The following is a 22,939-nucleotide window of genomic DNA, read 5'->3' on the forward strand; positions in this document are numbered from 1 at the left end:
CAGTTCTTGATGGGCTGTGGCAATGCCGAAGTGTGCTCTTGTGAAAAGTCTGGCTGGCTTCCCAGGAATCCTCAGATTGCAGAACGAACTGGATTTGCACTTGTCAGTTAAGCACGTGCCTAAATGTTTGAGAATACAGCATCTTTGTGCCATAGCTCCCCAGCTGTATAATCTGCATCATTTCCCCTCCCTCCCTCACAAGAATCTGATGAAGATAAATTCATAAACCCCTCCGAGGCACGCCGATTCCACAATGATAGAGCTCCCGGAGCATATGCACAGAGAGAGATGCTACAGTTGCATCCCATCCTCCTCCAAACAGGCATAATGATATATACACAAAACATTTTGAAAAAAAGATACCTCCAGTGATGCAAATCAGTCTTACGCCGTGAATTTGATGTCAGGTGTTTGCTGAGCTGGCAAATGCTGGACTACTGCTCCTCAGTACTCTGAGGTGTGAAGCAGCGAGCAGGCAATCAAACACATTTGCTAGCCCAAACCAGGGACACTCATCACAAGTCTTCCGAATTAAAAATAATAACAGCAGCAACTACTTGCAGTGTAGCTGAAATCCTCTGCCAGAAAACCCAGACCGTCTTTAACATCATACTGCTGCATGTTAGAAATATACACTGTAAACCTGATTTTTTTCACAGTGCAGTTAAAATGCAAATAGAAAGCAGCATTTTACTGCACATATTATGCAAAAATATTGCTGATCAGTAATTTGTTCACAGCATTAAAATCAAAGATCAGTCATTCTATTTATGCATCCACAAAAATAAATTTAATCTTCTTCTATAGCACAGTGAGATTTACACAAAGCTTATCTAAATATAATTTACTGTCATAAACAGTATGATTTCCCTCGTCTTTTCCATGTACCTCTTCTCTGTTATTATTTTTGTAAAATCAAAGCTGTGATTTTTTTTCCTTATGTACCTAGTGCATTATAGCCTAACCACAGGAGTAATCAAGTTCTCCAGAAAGCCAAGGTTTCCCTTAATTTTACTTGGATCTCACAAATCTTTTAGCTTAGTAACAGTAGAACCATATTGCCTTGAAAAATATTGGTGAAGCCTCCAGGGAAAATCTGTGTATTAGTACAAAGGCAGGTTGTGCCATCCCCGAATAACTGCTGGGCAAGGCTGCTTGGTTCCTAGACTCTGCGGGCTGTGTCATGGCTGGGAGCTGCGGCCGCATGCTGAATCTGCTTCCTGCTGGCAGGACACAGCCACTCTGCACACCAGGGTGTTGGGTGTTCAACGTGGCTCTCTAGGAAACAGCAAGAAACCCAGGATGCCCTGCAGGAGCAAGGGAGACCTCACACGTCTGTGGCTTTGGCGAGATTTCCGCAAAATGTATTTGTGGTCTAGCTGTAGGCTTGAGCCTACCTCTTGGGTCACCTACAGTAGGGGACTGTGAGAGAAAGGAGCAGGATCCAACCTCCATCTGCGCTTCGCTGAGTCCGGATGAACACTGTAAGGCGTGAGATTTCTGTTCTCTATCTTATGCTCCAGCACTCAAATCATACTTCCCGTTCTGAGGCAGGGATACAATAAGGCCCTTGAATGTCACCCCGTAGTTATATGCCCACACAGGTACATACCTTGACGTTTCCTCTGCTTGCTAGGATTACCTGCTGGTATTGCCAAAGCACCCTTAGTAGGGCTGCTGGAAATTAGGACAGAACTGCTGAAAGTACCCGCGTCCTCCTGCGGGTGGCATCAGAATATCTTCCGTGGACCAAGGCTTGCTTAGGAAAGAGAGAGGAGAGGGTTGATATTCCCGCTTGCCAACAGCCAGTATCATAGAGAGGGAGCGCTGCTTTTGCCAAGAAGCTCACATAAACCAGTAGATCTTTAAATTAAATGAATGATTTAAAGCAGTAAGACTTAACATCACTCCCTTTTAATTCTGACAAAGAAAACTCTATCACATCTTGCACCTATGCCCTGTACACGTTGCAGTTATCACAAGAAGAGGATGCAAACGCGTGACTAAATCTCTCACCTTTTACAATTTCAGCAAAATCAGAACTTTATCACCACCAGGAGTAGTTTCATATCTTTTCAAGTAGGCCTCAGTGAGACAGTTACAAGTTGATGAACACAAGTGAATCACCACAGTCATCCAACGGGACAGAGAAGTGTTAAGTGCAAGCCAGGATATCAGAGCCTACAGATTTAAGGTGTCCACTCGTAACCAGAGCAGAGCTGTTCTGTGTTTTTAAACTGTCACTTTACAACTGTCATGCTTGTTTCTGGTAGCTGTATAGATTGGGAAAGACCTTATCACACAGAGACAAGTCAGTGCATACCCTCAAGCCAATACACACTCTCAAACACTCAAGTGCTAATGTCCAAAGCGATATGGGTGTAAGCACTGGGAGCAAATGACTGCCTTACCCTCAGAGTATTACATAGCCAACATTTCTTAAGGCTATGAGAGATGAGAATACAAATCTCATTCTTGTGCTAATTTTAGAATATTTTTTCCAGAATTTGAGTGCCTTGTGCTGTTCAGTAACCACAATAAAGCTTAATCAACTTACGCCCAGCCACCACCCCAGCCATAAATGGAGGAAAACATGACCTTCAAAAATACATCAGGAAAACTGTTTCTTTTTTTCTTTTTTTTTCCTTCCCCTGCTTTAAAAGCATTTTAACCAATGTAAGTTGGTGGTTTTTGACTTTGCAAGCATTGGTCTGCTCACCTAATATTTACACCTGTCTTTTCTACCAGACTTGTACCAGATTTTGCTTAGGAACTTCACTGATGCTGTTGCTTACAAAAGGCCTGGATTAATTGCATTAGAGACCAAATACCTGATTTCCACAGTGACTAGTGAGGTGGGACCCCTTTGTTTTAAAGCTTAGGTATGTGAAAGAAGGCTGAAGTTCAAGTCATCTGCCTTCTGAAAACTGTGTTCTTTCAGGGTGTTTCCAGAAATCACATATGTTGCCCTAAAACTCATCTCTAATCTATGCTGATATAGGATCAATTCCAGTTTTCCATTTCCTCCCATGAATTTATTCTTAAAGTTATTACCCCAAAAAAGCAGATTTGTTCTCCTGAGATTTAGAGATACGAATCTGTGTGTACAATAGTCATCATGAGTAGGTGGCGGCACAGAGACTGAGTGTTTTTTTCTTGTCAGCAGTGATGCTATTCTTAGTTTTGTATGTGGTCCTTATGTGTGTCATAGATAGGCACAATAGATACACATTGGCAGCTTTGATAGTATTCAGAGAGGAACTGATCTTCCAGTCCAGGAAATTATCCTAAAACTCTCATCATGTTGGCAGTAGAATTTTAACCAGCATTTCCCAAGAGCCTCTGCCAGCACATTGTTGCCTTTAGAGGACTCGGAGCTACTAAACACATTATAGACAATGAAAATGACATGGGAATTATTTAAAAAAAAAAAACAAAAAACAACCCCAGTGACTGGGGCTACAGCTATAGCTTCAGATCCCAATGGTTTTACAAGTCAACTAGGCAATCTTGTGATATGTGGCAGTATCTGAACCCTTACACTGGACTCTCTTGGCTTTAATCCTTAATCACTCTGGGGTCCCTTAGCACAGCTTTGTGGCACCAAATAGCCATAAAGCTGACACCATTGCTGTCAGTAGGACACGGTACTGAGTAATGTGACAGAGGAGAAGGTACACATTAGCCTGAAGGCAGGCACTGTACTTTCTAGCAAAGCTCCTTTGGTCCTGGAAAGTGATATCATCTCTTGCTGCCTGCCACTGCTGCGCCAGTCAAGTCATGCCATGCCATGACTGTAAGGAGTCTGAGTGGCGTCCAGCAGCTCCCAGGAGACAAGAGTTATCCCAAGCAAGACAATCACAAGCAATAACTGATGCAGAAATTGATGCCACTGACTTGGCAAGATTGTATTATCTTCAGTGCCACCTGCTGAGCTATCTGACATCTCTGGGAAGTGACACGAAGTGAAAGAATGGGAAAAAGACAAAGATATCCTTGTTTCTCTCAGAAAGATTCCTGTCTGGAAGAAAATGATTAAAAAAAGAAAGATAATCAAAGAAAGTTATAAGGGTTGAAGATGCTGAGGTACACAAATTCATTTCATCTTTGCCTGCCCAGCTTGCTAAGGGATCCCCAAGCCATTTTGCCATGAGTGATACTGTTACCATTCTCCAGCCTATGCGTCCCTACTGTGCAGTCTCAGAAAGGTAGCTCTTCTTAGTGACATCAAGTCAACCGTCAGAGAAGACAATAAAAATAATCCTACCTCTGAATAAAAACATCTGTCACTGCCCAAAACTTAACCAAGGAAAATTGAATCCTCCTTCATGCTTCCCAGAAAAGTCAAAGGGAATTTCTTGTGGTTACAGCGACAGTGGTCACCAGTGATACCAGAGAACATCTCCTATCTTGTAGCAATGCAATTCAGCTGCAACTGTAAATGGACTGAAATGTGGAGCTTATGGCAACCGTGCTTCCACCTGTGGAGTTTAGGTCTTCAGTTCTACTGATTACAGTACCTGTCTGTATGTTTCTGGCCTGAAGGCTGGTTTATTTATGAAGAACCATATAGCTCAGCAGAGATCAGAGTAAGCAGCCAACCAAGCCGTTTGCACTACTTGCAGAACTTGTAGCCATGTTTAGACTTAGTACTGCCTAAACCAAAGGAGTTAATTACAGAAGGGAGCCTGTAGCTTCTCTATAGGTTCTGTAACCATATTCAAAACACATTCAGCTACAGCTACTTTCATTTCATGTTAATTAGATATCACAGAGATGCATTTCAAACATTGTCAGTGCCCTACTGCAAGTCCTACAGCTACCACACTCCACTTATTTCATGAGTCTTCATGTTGTCAGATGAGTAGTTAGCAGAGGTGTGACTCTCTGCCACTACAGTATCACTGTTTTGGCTCCATTTACCCCTACATGGATCTTCAAGACCAGTAAAAGAGTCAATATGCTTGGCCTTTCACTGGCCAATGGACTGGTGATGCAAGACCTACCCAACATGTAGGATGCTGTCATGGCATCTGGCAGCATTGCAAACAGGCATTCATCAGGGTGTCGTAATCATACTGCCTTCCCATATGGTGACAAGGGATGGAGGATGCAAGATCACAGTGCATGGAAGAAAGCTGTTTGCAACCTTTCTTGTTATATCTGAATTTAATGTGGGTGAATTTAAAAGACAGTTAAAAATGTAAGCTAGCTATATGAAGATTGTGGAAAAGTGAAGATGGATCGCAGCATCTAGACAGAGATATATTGTTTTAGTGGCATTGCATTACTGAATAAAGTTTTCCTTATAGCAATGGTGGAACTGGGAGGAATTACAGGAGGCCTCATCTAATATACTTTGGTGATAATTTGGCAAGAATATGCTAATATGACAATACTTTTTCTCTTATCAGCCTCTTCTGTGTTTTGGCAGGCCATAATATTTTTTCTGTGCCCCCCCTGCTGCCCCCAGAGCAAAGTAGAGAATGAGAAAAGGTCACAGCCCAAACCAAACCGAGAATAATTGGTCCATTGTAGCCTTTTTTACTGAATGAAACATGACATTTCATCTAGAAACAAAAATTCAGTTTTGTTCATCCATGAGTTAAGAAAAGGTAAAGATTATGCTCCATGCAACACTTCGGCCATGCTGTTACCAAAGTGTGCTTGGTCATTTGCCATTCTGGCTGCTGCTTGGCAGATTTTTAGCTACTGCATAGCATGTGCATTTCTATCGCTCAGTCAAATAGCAATTGATTATGCCAACCTCATGCTATTTACCTTAGAAGGAAAACTCTAAAGCTTGTTTAACAGTGTCTGTCGCTTTCGCTCAACAATTGGCTGAGAGAGAGAAAAAGCATCCTTTGTCAGGAATAATGGTTTGCTTAAAAACACCCAGCTCCTTTTGTGCTGAAGTTTCACACGCAACAGGAGACTATCTCAGTGTTTCAGTAATAAAAAGTCTCTACCAGCAGGGTCAGAGGTGTTTCTTTACAAGGTACCATGGTTCCCGGGAACACTTACAGCCCTGATATCATAGGAGATATTTGATATGCCATATTCCCTGTATCCTACACATGGTGATTTTTATTGTTTTTATGAGAATATGAATAAGGAGATACTGTACCAAATGGGAATTTACTAATAAAAATACATTCAGAGCTCTTAAATATCTTGTTATCTTCACCATTTAAAGACACTGTTAAGCCTGTTCTCTATAATAAGGTAGTACTCTATGAAGGTAAAATCAGTTTTTCACCATCACAACAGAAAACTCCTCTTACACATATCCTCTAAGCAAGAAACAGAGGAAAAGCATAAGTTCAGTATCTTCTGATGCAGAGCTAAGGACTCCTAATTGCTCTGCATAGTGTTTAATAGAAAAAGGGGACATCTTAACATAGCTGATTAATTCCAGTTTTATTGATAAGATTCTTTAGTATTTCACTGCAGAAAAATGTTAACTTGGTCTGACTTGTTCCTACATTCTCTTATTATTTTTTATTTTAAATGTCAGAAACAGGTCTCCTAGGTCAAAATTACCCCTAGTGCAACTCTCTTGTAGTCATGCTATTAAGTAATCCCTTCTTTTCAGCAATAATGATTACAGAAACCATTGCTTCCATCTTCTTACCCTTTGCCATGGAAAGTCAGTTGTGATGTGCATGGCAAGCAAAGGGAGGCTGTGAAGGTGGTACTCTGAAGGGCAGAAGGTTTGGCTTCACTACTGGAGAGGGAAGAACATCCTGGTGTATTTTTTCCTCTTTCATGGGCAAAGCTAGAAAGCCTTTGAGATTCCCTGCAAAGAAGCTGGAGATAAGTGTGGAGAAGAACACCATTTTATCAACAATCCTTGCAATGCAATTAAAGAATCACAACTAAATTCGCCAATGTCTGGCTGTGAGCATTCACAGACTAGTCACAATGACATCTGTCCTCCTGCTTCTTTCAGGAGTTGACCCAGAAGCAGCCAGAGCCTGGTTTTCTTTTCTGCATTACGCAGAATGTTCACCAGCATGTTACCAGTATGTTCACCAGCAATGTTATTATTACACATGGCTGCTTCTGCTCTTCACCCCTCACTCTTTAAAGAGACTACTGGTGACCCAGAACAGGAAAAGAGAATGCAGATTTCCAGTGAAGGAGTAGCTGAATGGACATCTTCAGGAGCTCATACATAAATGCATTAACAGAAATTATAAGAGAAATTAAAGACTGATGAAAAATGGATTTTTCTCTCCTCTCTTAAAACATCAGATTTAGTTCTGCTAAACTTGAAGTTCAGTTTTTATTGTTGCAGAACCTGGCCTGGACACCAGCTCCACTTCTGCAAAGCATAAACTGGGGAGACTAACTGCTGAATACTAGTATTACAAGTAGCAGCCAGGGATCCCAGCTGCAACTGAAGCCCCTTGTGTTGGGGCTTTACAGGAATAAAATAAGCAGTCAGTCCCTGTCCCAAAGCAGATGAATAGAGAAGGTGGACATGAGAGGGCAAAGAGTGGCACAGATGAAGTAAGTAATTTCTTGAAAGTATTTGTTAACAAACCAGTGTCAGAGTCAACAGAAGATCCATAGCTTCCAATGACCCCTTCGCAGTTCAACACCTGGTATGCTAAACTCCCCAGAACAACCAAATGGTCACAACTCACCTACAGGCTTTGAGCATAGGGAAGTACTTACTGTTAAGCAGCTGCTCCTTATTGAGGAAAAGGATAAACTTTACAGTTGGCAGTGTATAGCTATCCCAGTGAACCTTTCAGACAATGTGAGCAATCTAGATTGGGATAAGCCCTAGATTTTCAGAAGACACACAAAATTACCCCCAAAATTCACGTGTACACAAAATATTTTTACCTTTTGGTTAGCAACAGCTATAGCATGGACAGGGTGAGGAAGCTGACAGATGTAAACAGAGATGCCTAAGCCACTCTTCCAGCTGTTGTGGCTAGTGCTAAGAGAAAGACTTACCACAGTGGCAAGGGTAGAAGAGGCCTTCAGGGGTGATGAAAATATACACTAAAAGCATATTACACAAAAGGATGCATGAAATGTGTTCTTTGCAATTATTTTAACTAGTAATGTGAAGCAGGATGCTGACCATATTCTCTCTTGTTGTTTCTGCTCTGCTAGCAACAGAAGTGTTTTAAACAGGTGTGAGTGATGGAAATTCAAACAGAAAATAAAATATGCTGAGTGAAACCAGAATAAAGTGACCCTTGCAGGGAGATTCTTGCCCTGTCAGATTACAAGGGTGTTCTGCAGAATTTAGTGGGGATCAGTCACAACAAGGGCTTAGAAAAACCCCATCCCCTATATTTGTAACCACACTTTTCAGAACCCATGACTATTTAAAAATCTAGTTGTTTAGGAGTGCAGGTTTTCATGCAGCACAGCAAATCCCAATCCCTATCTGACAAGATTAGGAAGAAATTTTGCCTACACACAGGTTACATTAATCACCTGCCCACTGAGGCAATGTCACCATTCGCAAAGATAAGATGTCAGAACAAGATGAAGCACTGGTCTGATTCAGCATGAAAGTTCTTACATGCTGCTGCTTAAGGTTTTCCCCAAAGTGCTGACTTTTATCCTACCTGACTTTAGTTCATACACAAGTATAAAAAAAAAAAAAAAAGAAAGAAAATCAGTCATCCTCCTTTCTTTAGACTGCTCTGCCTGCATGTGTTTTTTCAGCCTGTTACAGGGCTTCCAAAAATGGGGTCTGTGATGTTTCAATGTTTCAGTCATTTCACGTCATAAATAAAAGGATTGAGGAATCCTTAGATTTCCTACAGGAAGGTTTTCCTTTGTATTGTGGCTATAACACCGCTGAGCTGATATTTTTCTGCATAGTTGCTGAAGATGGAGGCTGAAGGTAATAAGAACTTCAAGGGCACTGTGATTTATACCTAAGTTTTAATGAGGAAGGGTTATCTTCTGGTGTGCCCCTTTTCAACAACTTCTTTTTCTTTTTTTTTTTTTTTTTTTTTTGCAAGTTACAAAATATTTCCAAGTGTCTACCCTGATGCACCTGAAACTGTTACCTGTGAAGAAGACATTCAAGGATCTGCTAAAAGCATTTTTATATAACACCTCACTAAAATCAAAAATGTTAGCTGAGGTTCTAATTCATGACCAAAGGGAAAGGGCACATCTGCACATCCATGCCTCAGAGCAGTTCTGATGCTCCATGCAGGAAGCCTATGGAAAAATCAGAAACTCATTGGTTTATCCTTTCTAGGCTCCTTTTTTATCTTCTCTGTACGTGTCCTGCTTCTTTTCATGAATCTTACTCTGGCACTTCACCTGGGCTTCCAATTTTTTCTCTCTCTTTCCTTGCTTCCCCATCTACTGGCTCTTCTTTCCCTAACCTTAGGTTTGGGTTTATATTCTTTTCCAAACAATATTCAGGACGATCAACATTATCACTAATGACATATTTTATCTTTTTATTAACAGTCTTTCATTACACATCTGCTGTACTGCTGAAGTCAATTAGGAAAATAATTACCTTCCTGTGCTTGAGCAGCAAATTGGCTTAACTCCATAAGAAGGTGTTCCCCAGGAAGGATTCCCACTCAAATGTAGCTTACAGCATGCAGTAGCCTGAATGTTATTGATCCTATTTACTGAGTCCTACCTAACCACAGTGTTTATTTCCCATGGCAAATTCATCAGTGATGAATCAGTGGGTTCAGCAGCTCCTGTCAAAAGATTTGCACTTGCTTACTGGAGGGAAGCCTACATCATGTGCCATCCACAGGCTCCCCTCAAGGGTCATCATTAGCTAAGAAGGAGATTGTTATTTCTTACCTGCTGTACTCTAGTCACATGCAAATCAGCTACTGAAGTCCTTCCGGGTCCTTGTAGGCCATCCACAGTAACAGCCAAGCCCTGAGGCCACCACCAGCCCTGACTGTCTCTGCCCAGCCTTGCTGGAGCTGTCCTCACCCTACCCACTGCCCAGCACCCCCAGGATCGTCAGACCCTGTCCCAGCAATGATGTAACAGGGCCAGTCCCCAGAGTCCCACAGCCCTGCCCTGCCCGGCCATGGGCCCCACGTAGCTGAGGCCACATCCCATCCCATCCCTGTCCCCAGGGAGGTGCCTGATGCCCAGGGCTGGGGCTGCCTCGCTCCTCACTGGGATGGTGGGACAGGCTCTCCTGGTGAGGTCCTGCTCTGCTGCCCTGGGAAGTTCCCTTGGGTCCTTGCCCTGAGGGAGTAGCTGGCCCTTGCAGAACCCTGACAGTAACTACTGTAAAATCTGTACATGCTAGACTCATTGAAGAGTTGGTAACACTGATACTGATGGGCTAAACAAAAAATCCCATTTCTGAGTGTGAAGAACAAGAGATTCTCCTCCTCGAGAGGAGCTAGTAAATGAAGTATTTGCCCCAGAAACAAATACAGATCATCAGGAAGAAGTAAAAGGGACCAGTTGAATGGGTATAACAGCAGCATGAAGGTATTGCAGCCATCATCTCTTCTCCTGTTCCCATTTGGTCCAGTTTTTATTCTTGACTGCATCCAGTGGGCCTCTCTCCCAGCCCCATAAAGTCCACAATTCCTAACTGTAAGGGCAACAGGACCTACCACACGACAGGGCTCTTACAGAGACCTCCAAGTCACACAGAATCAGATGAGCCACAATACAGTGTCTGTACAATTGCAAATATTCAAACATTGTTAGCTACATCTGTACCACAGCCCAGACCACTATCTCTTGATTCATCCATGGCTTTGCTCATCAGCTGGAACGAGCCCTCTGTCTATGAGAGGGGAAGAGCACAGCCACCACACCAGCCACCTCTCTGATATAGCCCCCACCCTGGCTGACCATCTCCAACCCTGCCAAGGACCCTTAGGACTCCAGTTCGACCAACAACCAACACAGGCTGTTCACACAGGAGATCCTAGGCTCTGCTCATGACTGCATGAAACCAGAGGGCAGCATGTTCCTACCTTGGCTGGAGCTCTCCTCCCAAGGCCATCCATCTTCTGCTTTCTTTTCTGTGACTCTTCCCAAGAGAGTGGAGTTGCAGGATCTTTCATCTCCACAAGGCCACCCATCAGTCACATTCCCAGATGTGCTTTTTGAGCTTCTTTCCAGCCCCACGCCTGCTGGTCTGCTAACAGAAGTTGTTTTCTGTCAGTATTACACAGCATATTGTGAAAGGTGAGCCTTCCATCTTCCCTCCTGGGGCCACCCCCACAGCTTTCCATCAAAGTGGGCTCTCCTCTCTGTACAGCACCGCCGTGCTTGGAGAGCCCACATCAATTAGGATGGCGGCAAGCAAGTACTTACACCTCTGAATCAAACACTTTTCACTGTTTCTTTCAAGTTTTATTAATGTTTATTAATTCCTGTTGATATCTTGCCAAAAGCATTTTTTTGGAGAACAGCAAAATAATTGGAAGGTATCCACACTTTTTTTTTTGTTTTTCCTCCTCCTGGCTTCTGCACAAGTTGATTATTAAGGGAAAGACTAATTCATTATCCACAAATAGTTCATAACGCAAATACAGTTCCACCTGCACACATCTAATTTTGGTAGCCTATTGAAGTATTCAGCCTTGTAAAGTCCTTCACTTCTGAAACATGACAACAAAAAATTGCTGTGGAAAACTGAGGGCAGAGGATGACTAACCCCTAACTCCAGCACTCAGAAAGGTGACAAGTCTGCATTTTATTTCATTTACCAGCTACAGCATAGCAAGAGAAGAGTTGACTGCCTTCAGTCTTGAGTTGCCACTATAACAATAACAGCAGCAGCACTTAGACAGCTCTTTCCATTTCTAAAGCACTTCGCATCCATTAACACTTTGAGCCCCACAACTCCTCAAACAAGGATAACAAAAGGAAGGAAACTGAAGTAACTTGCCATTGAAAAATCACCCAAGGCACAATTATCTTTCAGGAGCTCAAAATGTGTCCACACTTGTGTCTCCACAGTCTGCCATTTGTTGTGTTTTTCTGCACACTGCATTTATTGTGGTTTTCCTCCCCCATATAAATAACCACCTCTTCTGCAAGCAAAAAGGATAATTAGGTTCTAACAAGGAATCTGGAATAAAACTCCTCAAGAAAACAAAGATGCAGCCAAGTACTAATGTAAGAAAAAACACAACTGAGCATAAAGAACAAAGCCAAGACTCTGCCCCGTGGTCCGTAGTTGTCAAAAGGGACAGGCGTCTACCACTCCATCATACAGACATTTTACACAAGCACTCTGCAGATGGGACTGGAATATAGATCCCAAGGTGACTTGAAATATCCTTACTTTTATATTTCTGTTTGACCACCAACCAAAGGTATTTACCTATTCGTAAAACTCACATCTGAGTGTAGAAAACACTTCCCATTCTCAGTGCTACAGAAATCTAAATAAGAAACCCTCACGACTTTATTTTAACCCATAAAGATGCTATAAGAAGACTCAGTGTATAGCTCATAGACAAATTTCTGGTGAAGAAGATAACAAGTCTTCCATCTCCTCACATGACATCAGAGAATGACCTGCTAGATCTTCCTGGCTGAACTTACACACTGATAGTGTCATCCCCATAGGTCTGTCCTGATTAAGTGGATTGCGTCTCATTGCACATTGTTATTCTACCAGGGCATGCCTAACTGGTGAAACTGAGTGGCAGAGACATAGCTACCTCAGGATAATTACCTCTGTGTACAGTACACTCCAGAGTAAATATAACATTCTTCCAAACCATTATGTCTCTCCTAAAGGAAAATAGCTATTCTAAAATACTGTAACTTTTATTCTGTGGCAGAGGGTTCTCATAGAGAAGCATTTCAGTACTACTATAAAGGAATAATTTATGCCAATTCCGCTGGATAAGTCTTAAGCCTCCTGTAAATTCATCACACACAGTTCTGCAAACAGAAAGTAAACTTAGGATACTGTCAGTGAGTGGAACACCTTTCACATCACCTCTCTGACACAAAAGTAATGCTTTTTGAGGCTGTCCCAGGAATGCATCTAGAGACATGAAACAGTAGAAGAACATAGTCAGGTTATGCTGTTTTGCAGTTCGCTATTAAACCTTTCCGTGCTGACAGTAAAACTCCGCTGCATGCTCTCTGAATAATAACAACAGGAAGCAAGTGCAGATTCTGAGGCTTCCGGGGAAAGGTTCTCTTTCAAGAGACAGAGAGGGGGATAAAGAAGCACAGAGAAAATCTTTTCTCTCAAACTGACAATGTTTTCCTTCATAATACAACAATGCAAAGTTTCAGTTACTATAGAACTTCATTCTTTGAAACAGTGAGTTCCTTTTCTTAGCCATTCTCTAAGAAAAAATGATTATTTGTTTCATTAGTAAAGCAAATCAACAAGGTTTAGTCAAGTTATTTAGGACATTAGTTTTAATTCATCTAACATCAGCCAGATCAAGAAACTCTGACAATAATCACTGGCATGACAACACAGGTGCATCCTGTGTGCTTACTACCATTCCAGGATGGAGCTAGGTAACTTGTATGGCTTTCCTGTACTTTGTAATGTACACAGAGTAAGTTCTATTTATTTCAGTCTCATAGACTTTGCAATTCCAAAAGTGAGAAAACAAGCAACAACCTCTTGTCATTACTTGCAACCACAAAGCTATTATGTATGAAGATTTGCTTGTTTATTTTTACTCTAAGGGACAATCTGTGTTCCAAAAGTTTCAGAGACATGGAGAAAAGAAGTGGCTGGGAAAGTAAACTGAGGCAATGTAGAGGGGTTGCCTTTTATTCGAGGTCTCACAGCTAGTCAAAAACATCAGATTTCCCCAATTCACAACCCAGGATCTATCTGGGTTTTGAAAACTATGGTGTCTACAAAAGAGATGCTTATTGTTATGAGCCCTGAAAAAACGCTATCATTCCATACTATGCAATTATAAGATGACCAGAGATCACTCTGCATATGTTATCTGTCTGCCGGTAAACATCGTGTCAGCAAGAGATTTTTTTTTTAACAGAGGAAAAACTAGGGAATAGGCAGATAAAATTATAATCTCAAATCAAATATTATTTTAGGATTGCATTAAGGGAGATTAAAAGCTCAAAGGAATGAAATCTCTGAATTTCTTACTCCATGACACATTCTAATAATGTGTTTCAGTCTTCTGAGCAATGAAGATCAGACGGACACCCTCAAAAGACCCCTGATGTCAGATCCTCGCTGAGGGATATTCCAAGAATCCCTGGAACTGGTGGTCAAACTACATTCAGAGCTCACAGGGATGTGATCTTGCCCTGTAAGGTATAGCGGACTGCAGGTAACCTCTTGTCACCAAACCCTCAGAGAAAATTACAACTGCTTGCAAAGTAAGGATGTGTAGAAAATGAATGCAGTAAATTTAAGAGGAAGAGTTTTCAAGAGGAAGCATTTTGACTTGCACAAAAGTGTTTAAATTGATCCCATTCAAGGGCTAAATTGCACTTTGTGTCTTCTTGTTGAGCAAAAGGTAATAATTGAGGTGTTACCCCAATAACAGCACAGTGAACTGCAGACATTCCTGTACTGTCAGATAATGGTTGAGAGGGAAAGAATATTAGTGTGGGTGATAGAAAGGTGAAGCACATTTTCATACTTCACAGTTTGGTCAGCTACTCTGAAGACTGAATAGAGTAAGGAACAGCAACACTCAATTCGCTATCTCCATCCTGCCAGCTGGAATATCTATGGAGGCTGCACTTTGTACTAGCTCCAAAACCCAGGCAAATTTGAGGAGAGCAAAATCTACTCTCAAGACCTGTCACAGTTCTCACAATTTATTTCAGTACAAATGCTAAATAACTCCCTCGGAGTAGAGGAGAGCACTTCAGGATGATGCTGGGGTACAGAATTGTATCCGGTGATATCTATGGCTGTCCTTTCCCTTCAGCACTGATTTTTGCTCAGTGTTATGGTCTGATTGTGGGTCATTAATGGAAGTTTTGAGCGTATATAATAACTGGGCTGTATTCTCTAGGGGATGGAGTGAGTACCTAGTGTATTGATTCACTTAATTTCTCTGTGGGCATTTCCCAAACCTGTATCTTCAGCAGTCTAATGTATCTTTCTATTCTATTGTTCAAAATAGCTAAAAATGCTTAGCAACTTCATTATAAGTTTCTGCTAATGAGGAGCTATTTCTTTCATGTAAAATATTAATGTGTCAATACTTCATAACTGAAATATGTTGGAGAGGTTTTCTTCCTTTAGCCAGCTATTTAAAATAGCTAGCAGTGTGTGATGTATATTTTTAGAGGCTGTTGGGAAATGTTATTTTTGATGATACAATATGTCTGTTTTCCCTTACCACACAGGAAGACAGTGATGCTGGACTGAACATGTTTTCCCCCTAAATGGGATGTCTTTGGGGAAACATCAAGAGAAGTGACAATACATACACAAGAAAACAGCGTAATTTAATAGTCCCTGTCATAAGACCCACTGTTTAATTGAAAGAAAGAAAATCTTTCATGTTTGATTTTATCAAGGAAATTAATGTCTTATAGACCTTAAACCTATTCCCGCCCTCCCTGAAATCAGTGGCAGATTTGAATGCTGTCAATCAGACCTCAAGCAGTTCACTTATTAGTGTTGTTGCTGTTATTGGATTATAGAAAACAGTCTGCTAGCAAGTTAGCATTCTAATACCAGTATCAGTGTCACTGAGAAGTAGCAGAGAAGCTGTAATTTGTGAGCTGGTTTGTTGTGAGATAGCTGTAGGTGTATGCAGTAGGAGTATAATACAGGCACCAGGACTGTGTTGTGATTCATGTTATAGATCTTAATATAAACTAAGAAGGAAAACACATTTATTAAGAACTAGTATGCCCATCCCTTGCAAGGATACACAGAAGTAAAATAGGAATGTGCTCTCTCTACCCAGTGGTCTTAGTATCAGCAACTAATGTTGTGCTAAATGTGTTCAATAGCTGCCCTGCCTTTGCTGTTTAAGATCAGATGCAATACACAGCTAAGCTCAGCTTTACCCTTTGCACACACAAATTTAATTGTTCTGCAATTAAAAAAAAAAAAAAAACCACCATAAAATTGAAAAGACTTCTAGTAAAATGAAACAAAATTCCAGGAGGACATCATTACAAGATGGATGCTAATATCTGTGGGAACAATAGCTGGCACAGGCCAAAGATCTCTCAGTTCCTTCAGTAAAAGGAAAGGGCAGAATCTGGCCATGATATAAAAGCCCTTCAGTGTAATACTGTTGGTTCAAATCCAGCATAAACTGTGATAATGACAAGGTGTATGATGACCTGTGGAAAGCGAGTAGGTGCTTGTGACCTGATTGGCTCCTACAGGATCGAGCATTTACACAAACCAGCCTGCTTCCCTCCAAATCCAGTCCTTAAGGATTGGAAAAATCTGGCTTAAAGACTCTTCTGGCAGATAAAGAATGAGCCTCAGGAGCAACAGGACCCAGAGCAAAGTACCCTAATTCTGACTGCCAAAGTCTAATTACTGTGGGAGGCATCGGCCTGTCAGCCTTGCACAGCCTCTGAGAAACAGCCAGGCTTTGATGAAAAACAGGCCTTGGGAGAAAGATAAGAAACTGCTGAGCGGTGCTAAGGTGGCAGAGGAAAACAACGGACAGCTGCAACACTAAACTGTGGAAAAGTACTGAACTGTGAGAAGTTACCGCCGCGTGAACAAGAAGTTGATTGGTCTGCACAGCGTGTGTTAGAGTGGTCTTCTGCTGATAGGAGAAAAGGTTGATAACTGTCTAATTGCTGATTTGCTAATTATGAAGTAAGAGCTTTGTCGAGAGCGTAAGTATGTACTATTGGAAAAATAAATGGCTTTGCTTGTTATAACTCTCATAGAGTTGTGCAGGTCCAATATCCTCCCGCAACAAATTAGTGCTCCTGCTGAACCTCCACTGACTCCCCTGGAGCTAGAGTACAAATGAGTTTAGCCCACTGTATCCAAAAACAATAGCAAAACCAGAAGCCAGATGAGAAATTGCTTCAGGTTTGTGGCAAGCAACAAACAAGCTCAGAAGAAACCTCCCATAAGAAGCATCTGTAGTTACATACCTCCTGAAACACCAACACTGCTGTTTCCTGGCATAGTGATCTGCTTCTGAAGAGCGGATTTTCAGGCAATGAACAGCAACATCGTCATCAGGATATTCAAAAATCTGAATATGCATAATATCAGGAGGCAAAACATCATAAACTTATTACTGATCCACTGTAGCTATGAAACCATAAGATGCTGGAGTCCTATAACTGACTCATCACACAAAATATGGTCATGTTAAACTGTACCTCATCTGATGCCATTTTGGATAAGAATATGTCCTACGGATGACAAGGTAACTAAGTATGGCTGACAGCCACAAGGGGCTCCTCTCTTTCCTCTAAATTTCTTGGTGTTCAGAGTTACAGATTTTCATCCAGCTGGTGGGAGAACAGAGTCCTGGGGCAGAGGACTTGCCTCAAAGGTGGGAGCTGCAGGACTGTCTACTGGTCCAGCAAATGAACCACGTGCCTGCCCAGTGTCATTAGTCTACCTATGTACAGTCAGGGACCTTATTGTTATAATCAAATCGAAGTTCCTGTCTGCTGGACACTGTTTAAAAACAGTGAGAGACCTTTCCCAAAGGGCCTTGAAACCCAAAATAAGAAATCAGAAATATTTCAGTGACGCCTCCACACACAGTAGAGTCTGTTTCTCTGTTACGGATGACTGTAACTGAGACAAGCTTGTCAAATTGATTTTAAGTGAGAGTTAGGTGAGAACTTTTCATCCTGTCACTGTTCCTCACTTAAGATGTGGCCCAAACTGAGTTTTATATGAGAGAAGGCTCTGCTATTTTGCCCGGGTGTCCTCACAACTCAGAAAAGGAAGCTACTACTTACCACTTGATTTTCCTTGGGAAGAGCAAGAGCACTTGCTCCAGGTGCACAGAGGACACAGGAGCAGACAGCTGCAGGTTTGTGGAAGGGACACAAGTTGCAATGCACCACAGAGAAATGTGTGACTGCAGATGCAAACTTCCTTGAAAAATATCCAGTCTCCTCCACCAACACAAAATTTTACAAGTTAAATTTGCTTGCAGTAAGTTGCCAAGTTCATAATGCATTAAGATGGTTTAGTACAGACAGTCCTACAACACTAGCTGAACTTCCTTCCAGGGAAATTAATCCCTAACTTCTTAAAAACAGCTGATAAGCCTTGGCCCCTGATTTATCTTGCAGAGCTGCAGTATGGTAAACTGCCAGCTGCTAGAAAGCACCATCATGCTGCTGCCAAAACAGAAGGTGAAGAAGCTGCAGTGAAGAATGACCTGCAGTTTGTATTTAACTCCCCTTTTTGGTTTCTGCACCAGCTCAGAACAGCATTAGGGGTTCAGAGGGGCTGAGAGGAGTATCAGAGAAGATGAACTGGAGAAGGCATGGAGGATTGTAAGTCCTGGAACAAGGAGAAAGTCCTGGGGTGGAAGAGAAGGAATGTTTTCACTGCAGAGAAAGGGGAAGGGTTGTTGAAAGTTTTAGGAAAAAGTATGATTTTTTGCTGCAAGTGTTTCCAGAGTGGCATAGATGTATTCAGTCAGTTCCATAGCTTGCAAAGTATCTTCCATGTGTAGCTTTTCCCCACAGAAGGGTGAAAACACTTCACTGTGTAACAGAGCTACAGAGAAACAATTTAATAATTGACCCAATAATCAACTTCTGCAATTCTATGTCTGCCTTTTCTTTCCCTCTATAAATGTAGAGATTTTACGTGTGTGTATATGATAAGTAATTTCGTTTACAAACTTCCTTGGCCAGTGAGGAAGTCTCTCAGATGTATTTCCATTTCTAAATGATTCCATATCCAAAATTTTTGTATGATGTGTTGCATAAAACCACCTTCCCAGATCACTTTCTGTCAACAAGGCTACTAGAGGGAGCAGACAAAAGAAACTCAGCAATCACAGGTGCATGCAGCACAGTGGATATACTTTACACTTAACACAATTGCTTACAAGATCTGATTCTCCAATAGGCAACTTTCCACTGTAGCTCTTTTATTTTATTATTTCTTCATAAACAAGTTTCTCTCTCTTTATTTCAGTGGGGTTTCATTATTAATTTCTGTAGAAGAGTGAGCTGACTACAGTTATGTTCTCTTATTAGATCATCCATTCAACCCACTGCATCTTATAGGATTAGTCAGGAAACGGGAGAGCACATACTATTGGATTTCAGGCTTTGAATCTCTTGTGCATAGCTCAGATCACTAAAAGGGCCACTTGAACTTAATTACTCACTAAAGTCAAGAAGACAAGTGCTGAGTAGTGATGAACCACATTTTTCCCAAAGTCCCCACCAGCAGTCAGCATGTACTCAGAAGAGCTTCACTGGTTCTTTTTCTGGCAGGGCATAAGCTGTATCACATCATTTTAAGGGCCAAAGTACTTTTGTTTGACATTCCCAAATCCCTTAGCATTTTAAAGAGAGTGAAAACTTAATTTGTCTCAGTAATCTAGCATCAAAATTCCCACAACCACCTGCGACTTTCCTTCTGTATCCCTCCATAAGTACCTATACACACATAAAATATTTCTTTTTAGTTGTACTAAAGTAAAATTTCTGTGACAGAAGCATTTGTTTTATGCAATATATATGATGGAGTTTCAGCTTTGGAAATACATTTCTAGCTGCCATTCTTAGATGTCTGGATAGTTGTATAATAAAATAGCTATCGAATTCCATCTGGATATGCTTCCATATGCATTGAACAATTTCTGTGCAAGATTACTAGATCCAAACATATAACTGAGTATTAGTAAATCATAAACAGAGCAAGTGAAATTACTATCTTTATATGCTGAAAGCGTATTGTTTCCAAGACACTGAAATATCCAAATTTATACCTAATATGCTCAGTTGCTTCACTGGAGTCATATCAAAGATGAGGCTCCCTTTTCCCAATGCACATACCATTATCAGTCTCATGCAAAATCTCAGAGGAAGAAGCAGCCTACAAGCCCATTGCCACATCCTAGAGCATTGCACAAAGTTAGGATGAGAGGTGGCATTTCCATCCATACCACTCACACAGGGTCCATGTAAGCTAGTTGTTTTGCCATCACCTTCTTTCTAACCCAGATTCTTTCCATGACAGAATTCATCTGAGCAGCTACCACCGTAATGAAGATACAACACTGTCCCCTGGAAATACCAGTCCTGTCTTAACTCTGAATCCCATAGTCCAACAGTAATCAACAGTCTTCAACCCTGTCTTGTGCTACCCTAATCTTTGCCTGCCCATTACCAAATTAAACATTTAACACAGTCCCATGCAAATACTAAACTTCATCCTGTCTTCACAGGATTTGAGGGTTTACAAACAAATTACATCCCTTACCCTTATTTTCAGTAATTATCACCTACCTGCAACTCTACTTTCCTCTAGCAGAGGAACTATGATGTTACTCAAGCTTCATAAGTAACACTGACTCATGGGACACACAGCTTTACTTCTAGGCATTCACCAGATTCAGAAAGGAATTATCTTATCTAGCCCTCTAACACTGATCTTATCCCTTACCCTTTCCCTGGCAGAGTGCCCCAGTCATCTTACAAACAACATATTCCACACTGAGCTACAGAAACATGAACTTTCACCCTAAGTTTGTGGGCAATTCCGGATTGATCAATGAATCACTTTAGTGTGGCCTCTACCTCCCACAACCTTATCAGAAAACTAATCTGGAGCTTTTCTTGGAGTGAATCAGTATTAGAAAAATGTTGAGTTTTCAGGACAGACTGCCAGGGAAAGGCAGTTGCCTCTGACCTCTTATTTCTATTTCTTCTAATCTACATTTCTATTTCCAGATGTTTGTTTTAAAAATTAAGTTGGTGCTCTTCAAAATGTGACAGACTGATTGTACAGAAATGAACTATTTCTATCTAGAGAAGGCTCACCTGTCAATGCTTATCATCACAAAAGCAGAGAAGACACATCCATGCTGTTGATTAATTGCAGTGCAATATTTCAAGCATAAAGTATTACAATCCCTTCAGACATCAGGGTTTTTTTTCAGGAAATCCTCAGAATGTTTAGGTTGGTATTTTCATATCAGGATCTAGACTTGCACTCCTACCTTAAAACTGCTCAAACAGTTCAGCTGTAGCTGTCTGACAGCTTGTGAAGGGGGTTTATCACCACCTGAATGCAATACAAGCTTCTTGTTAGAAATTAAGTATTGGAACCATCCTCCTGTTGTTTTGAATCAAGAGGATCAATTTGAACTACATGGTCACTTTCAAGCTTTGGGAGAACATCTTGCAGGATCTTGTTAATAAGTAGAATACTTGCATAAGAGTCATCATCATACAAATCAAAGTTTGAGAGGATTTTTCCTTCATATAATCATGGCAGACAAGCTCTCTCTTTTTTAATTTTTCACCAGTCAGTCAAGTTCAGACACAGAGTAATATTTCATCAAGAACAACTTGTTCTGTGGGCACAAAATCCTTCATGACCTTTACAAACCCTTGGATAGAATGTCTTGTGGATATAGATGTTGCCAGAGTCTGTTTTTCCGGCTTTGTTCACATAAGACTGGGACAGAATTTTTGCAAAATCAAAACCTGCTAACTATGCCAATATATCTATTTGTGTTTCTTTCCCTAAGGACACAGTATTCCAGTGAACAACCTCATAAACTTCTAAAGAAAGCTCTATGTGGATGGAGCATCCACTGTATCACTGCATGTCATAATGCAGGTTCTTAGATGGACAGTAACATTTATTGCTCTGAGGCTATAAGCAGAGTTCTCTGGTCCTCATTATTTCAAACTTGGTCATGTGTCAGCAATGCACAGTTGTCCCCAAAATAGTAAAAAAAAAAATAAATCTCTAAATCCTCAGGGGCCCAACCAAGGGTCCTAAATATTTATTAAAGTAAAAGTACACATTACAAAACCTCTTATCTACCTACAGGATTTTGAGTAAGTACACAGTGCAGCTCAGTACCAACCTAATGTAAAGTCTTAATGTCAGAAGAAGATTTGCAGCCTGTTAGAATGTCTGTTTCCAATTTACCTTGATGAAATTTGTGCCTATATTTCCAATTTCCTATATTGGAGCAAATATCTGCTAAACCACCTTAATTTATTAGTAAAAGGAGAAGCAGGATCCATTGATCTATACTCTAGCCACATGCGACATTAAGGTACATCTTTCATGTTAATCTAGTGTCAAAGGAAATTAAGATTCCAGAAAAAAGAGTGGATTTTCTTAAAGAGAAAACAAAATTAATGAAGATGTCTTTATGAAAAACATGGGAAGATGGAACAATGTTCATTTTAATAAACACACTCAGCTAATCAGGTTAAACCAAAGCTATGTATTAGTTTCCAGCAGTGTCCCATAGGAACAAGCTTGAACATGGTAAGATGTAAATAAAAGGTGATTTTAGTTTGTGCTTACCATAGGGAGTATGGCAATTGTTCACTGACTTTGATTTCCAGTTATTCACTCCTGTTGCACACCAGTGGAATACATTCTATCAAATAGGTTAGACACAAAGCAGTCAAAAAAATCAAAACCACTGCCAAGTCTCTATAGACAGAAAGCAAACTAGTCCCTGCCACTAGGGCTAAATAGTGTATATCCCTAAAACTGAAAGAGAGTTTCTCTGTGAGGACATTGCAAGAAGAGGTGGAAGAAAATATCTAAGAAGAATGGTATCAGCTGGCCTTGCAAAATTTCATCATGTGGAACTGAAGATACACAGAAAGCTGAGAAGATTGCAGCCTCAGTCATACTCTCTGGTCTTTGAACCCAAATTTAACTTAAACATTCACTTCAGAGATCATCCTGGTATATCTTTCAGAAGTACTCCCATCTATTCTACAGTTACACATTGACATTAGTTTCTTATGCAAGTATGATCATGCAAAGGTTAAGCAGGTGAATTTTTGT

This window comes from Strix aluco, chromosome 1 (genome assembly GCF_031877795.1).
Source record: "Strix aluco isolate bStrAlu1 chromosome 1, bStrAlu1.hap1, whole genome shotgun sequence".
NCBI classification, from domain to species: domain Eukaryota; kingdom Metazoa; phylum Chordata; class Aves; order Strigiformes; family Strigidae; genus Strix; species Strix aluco.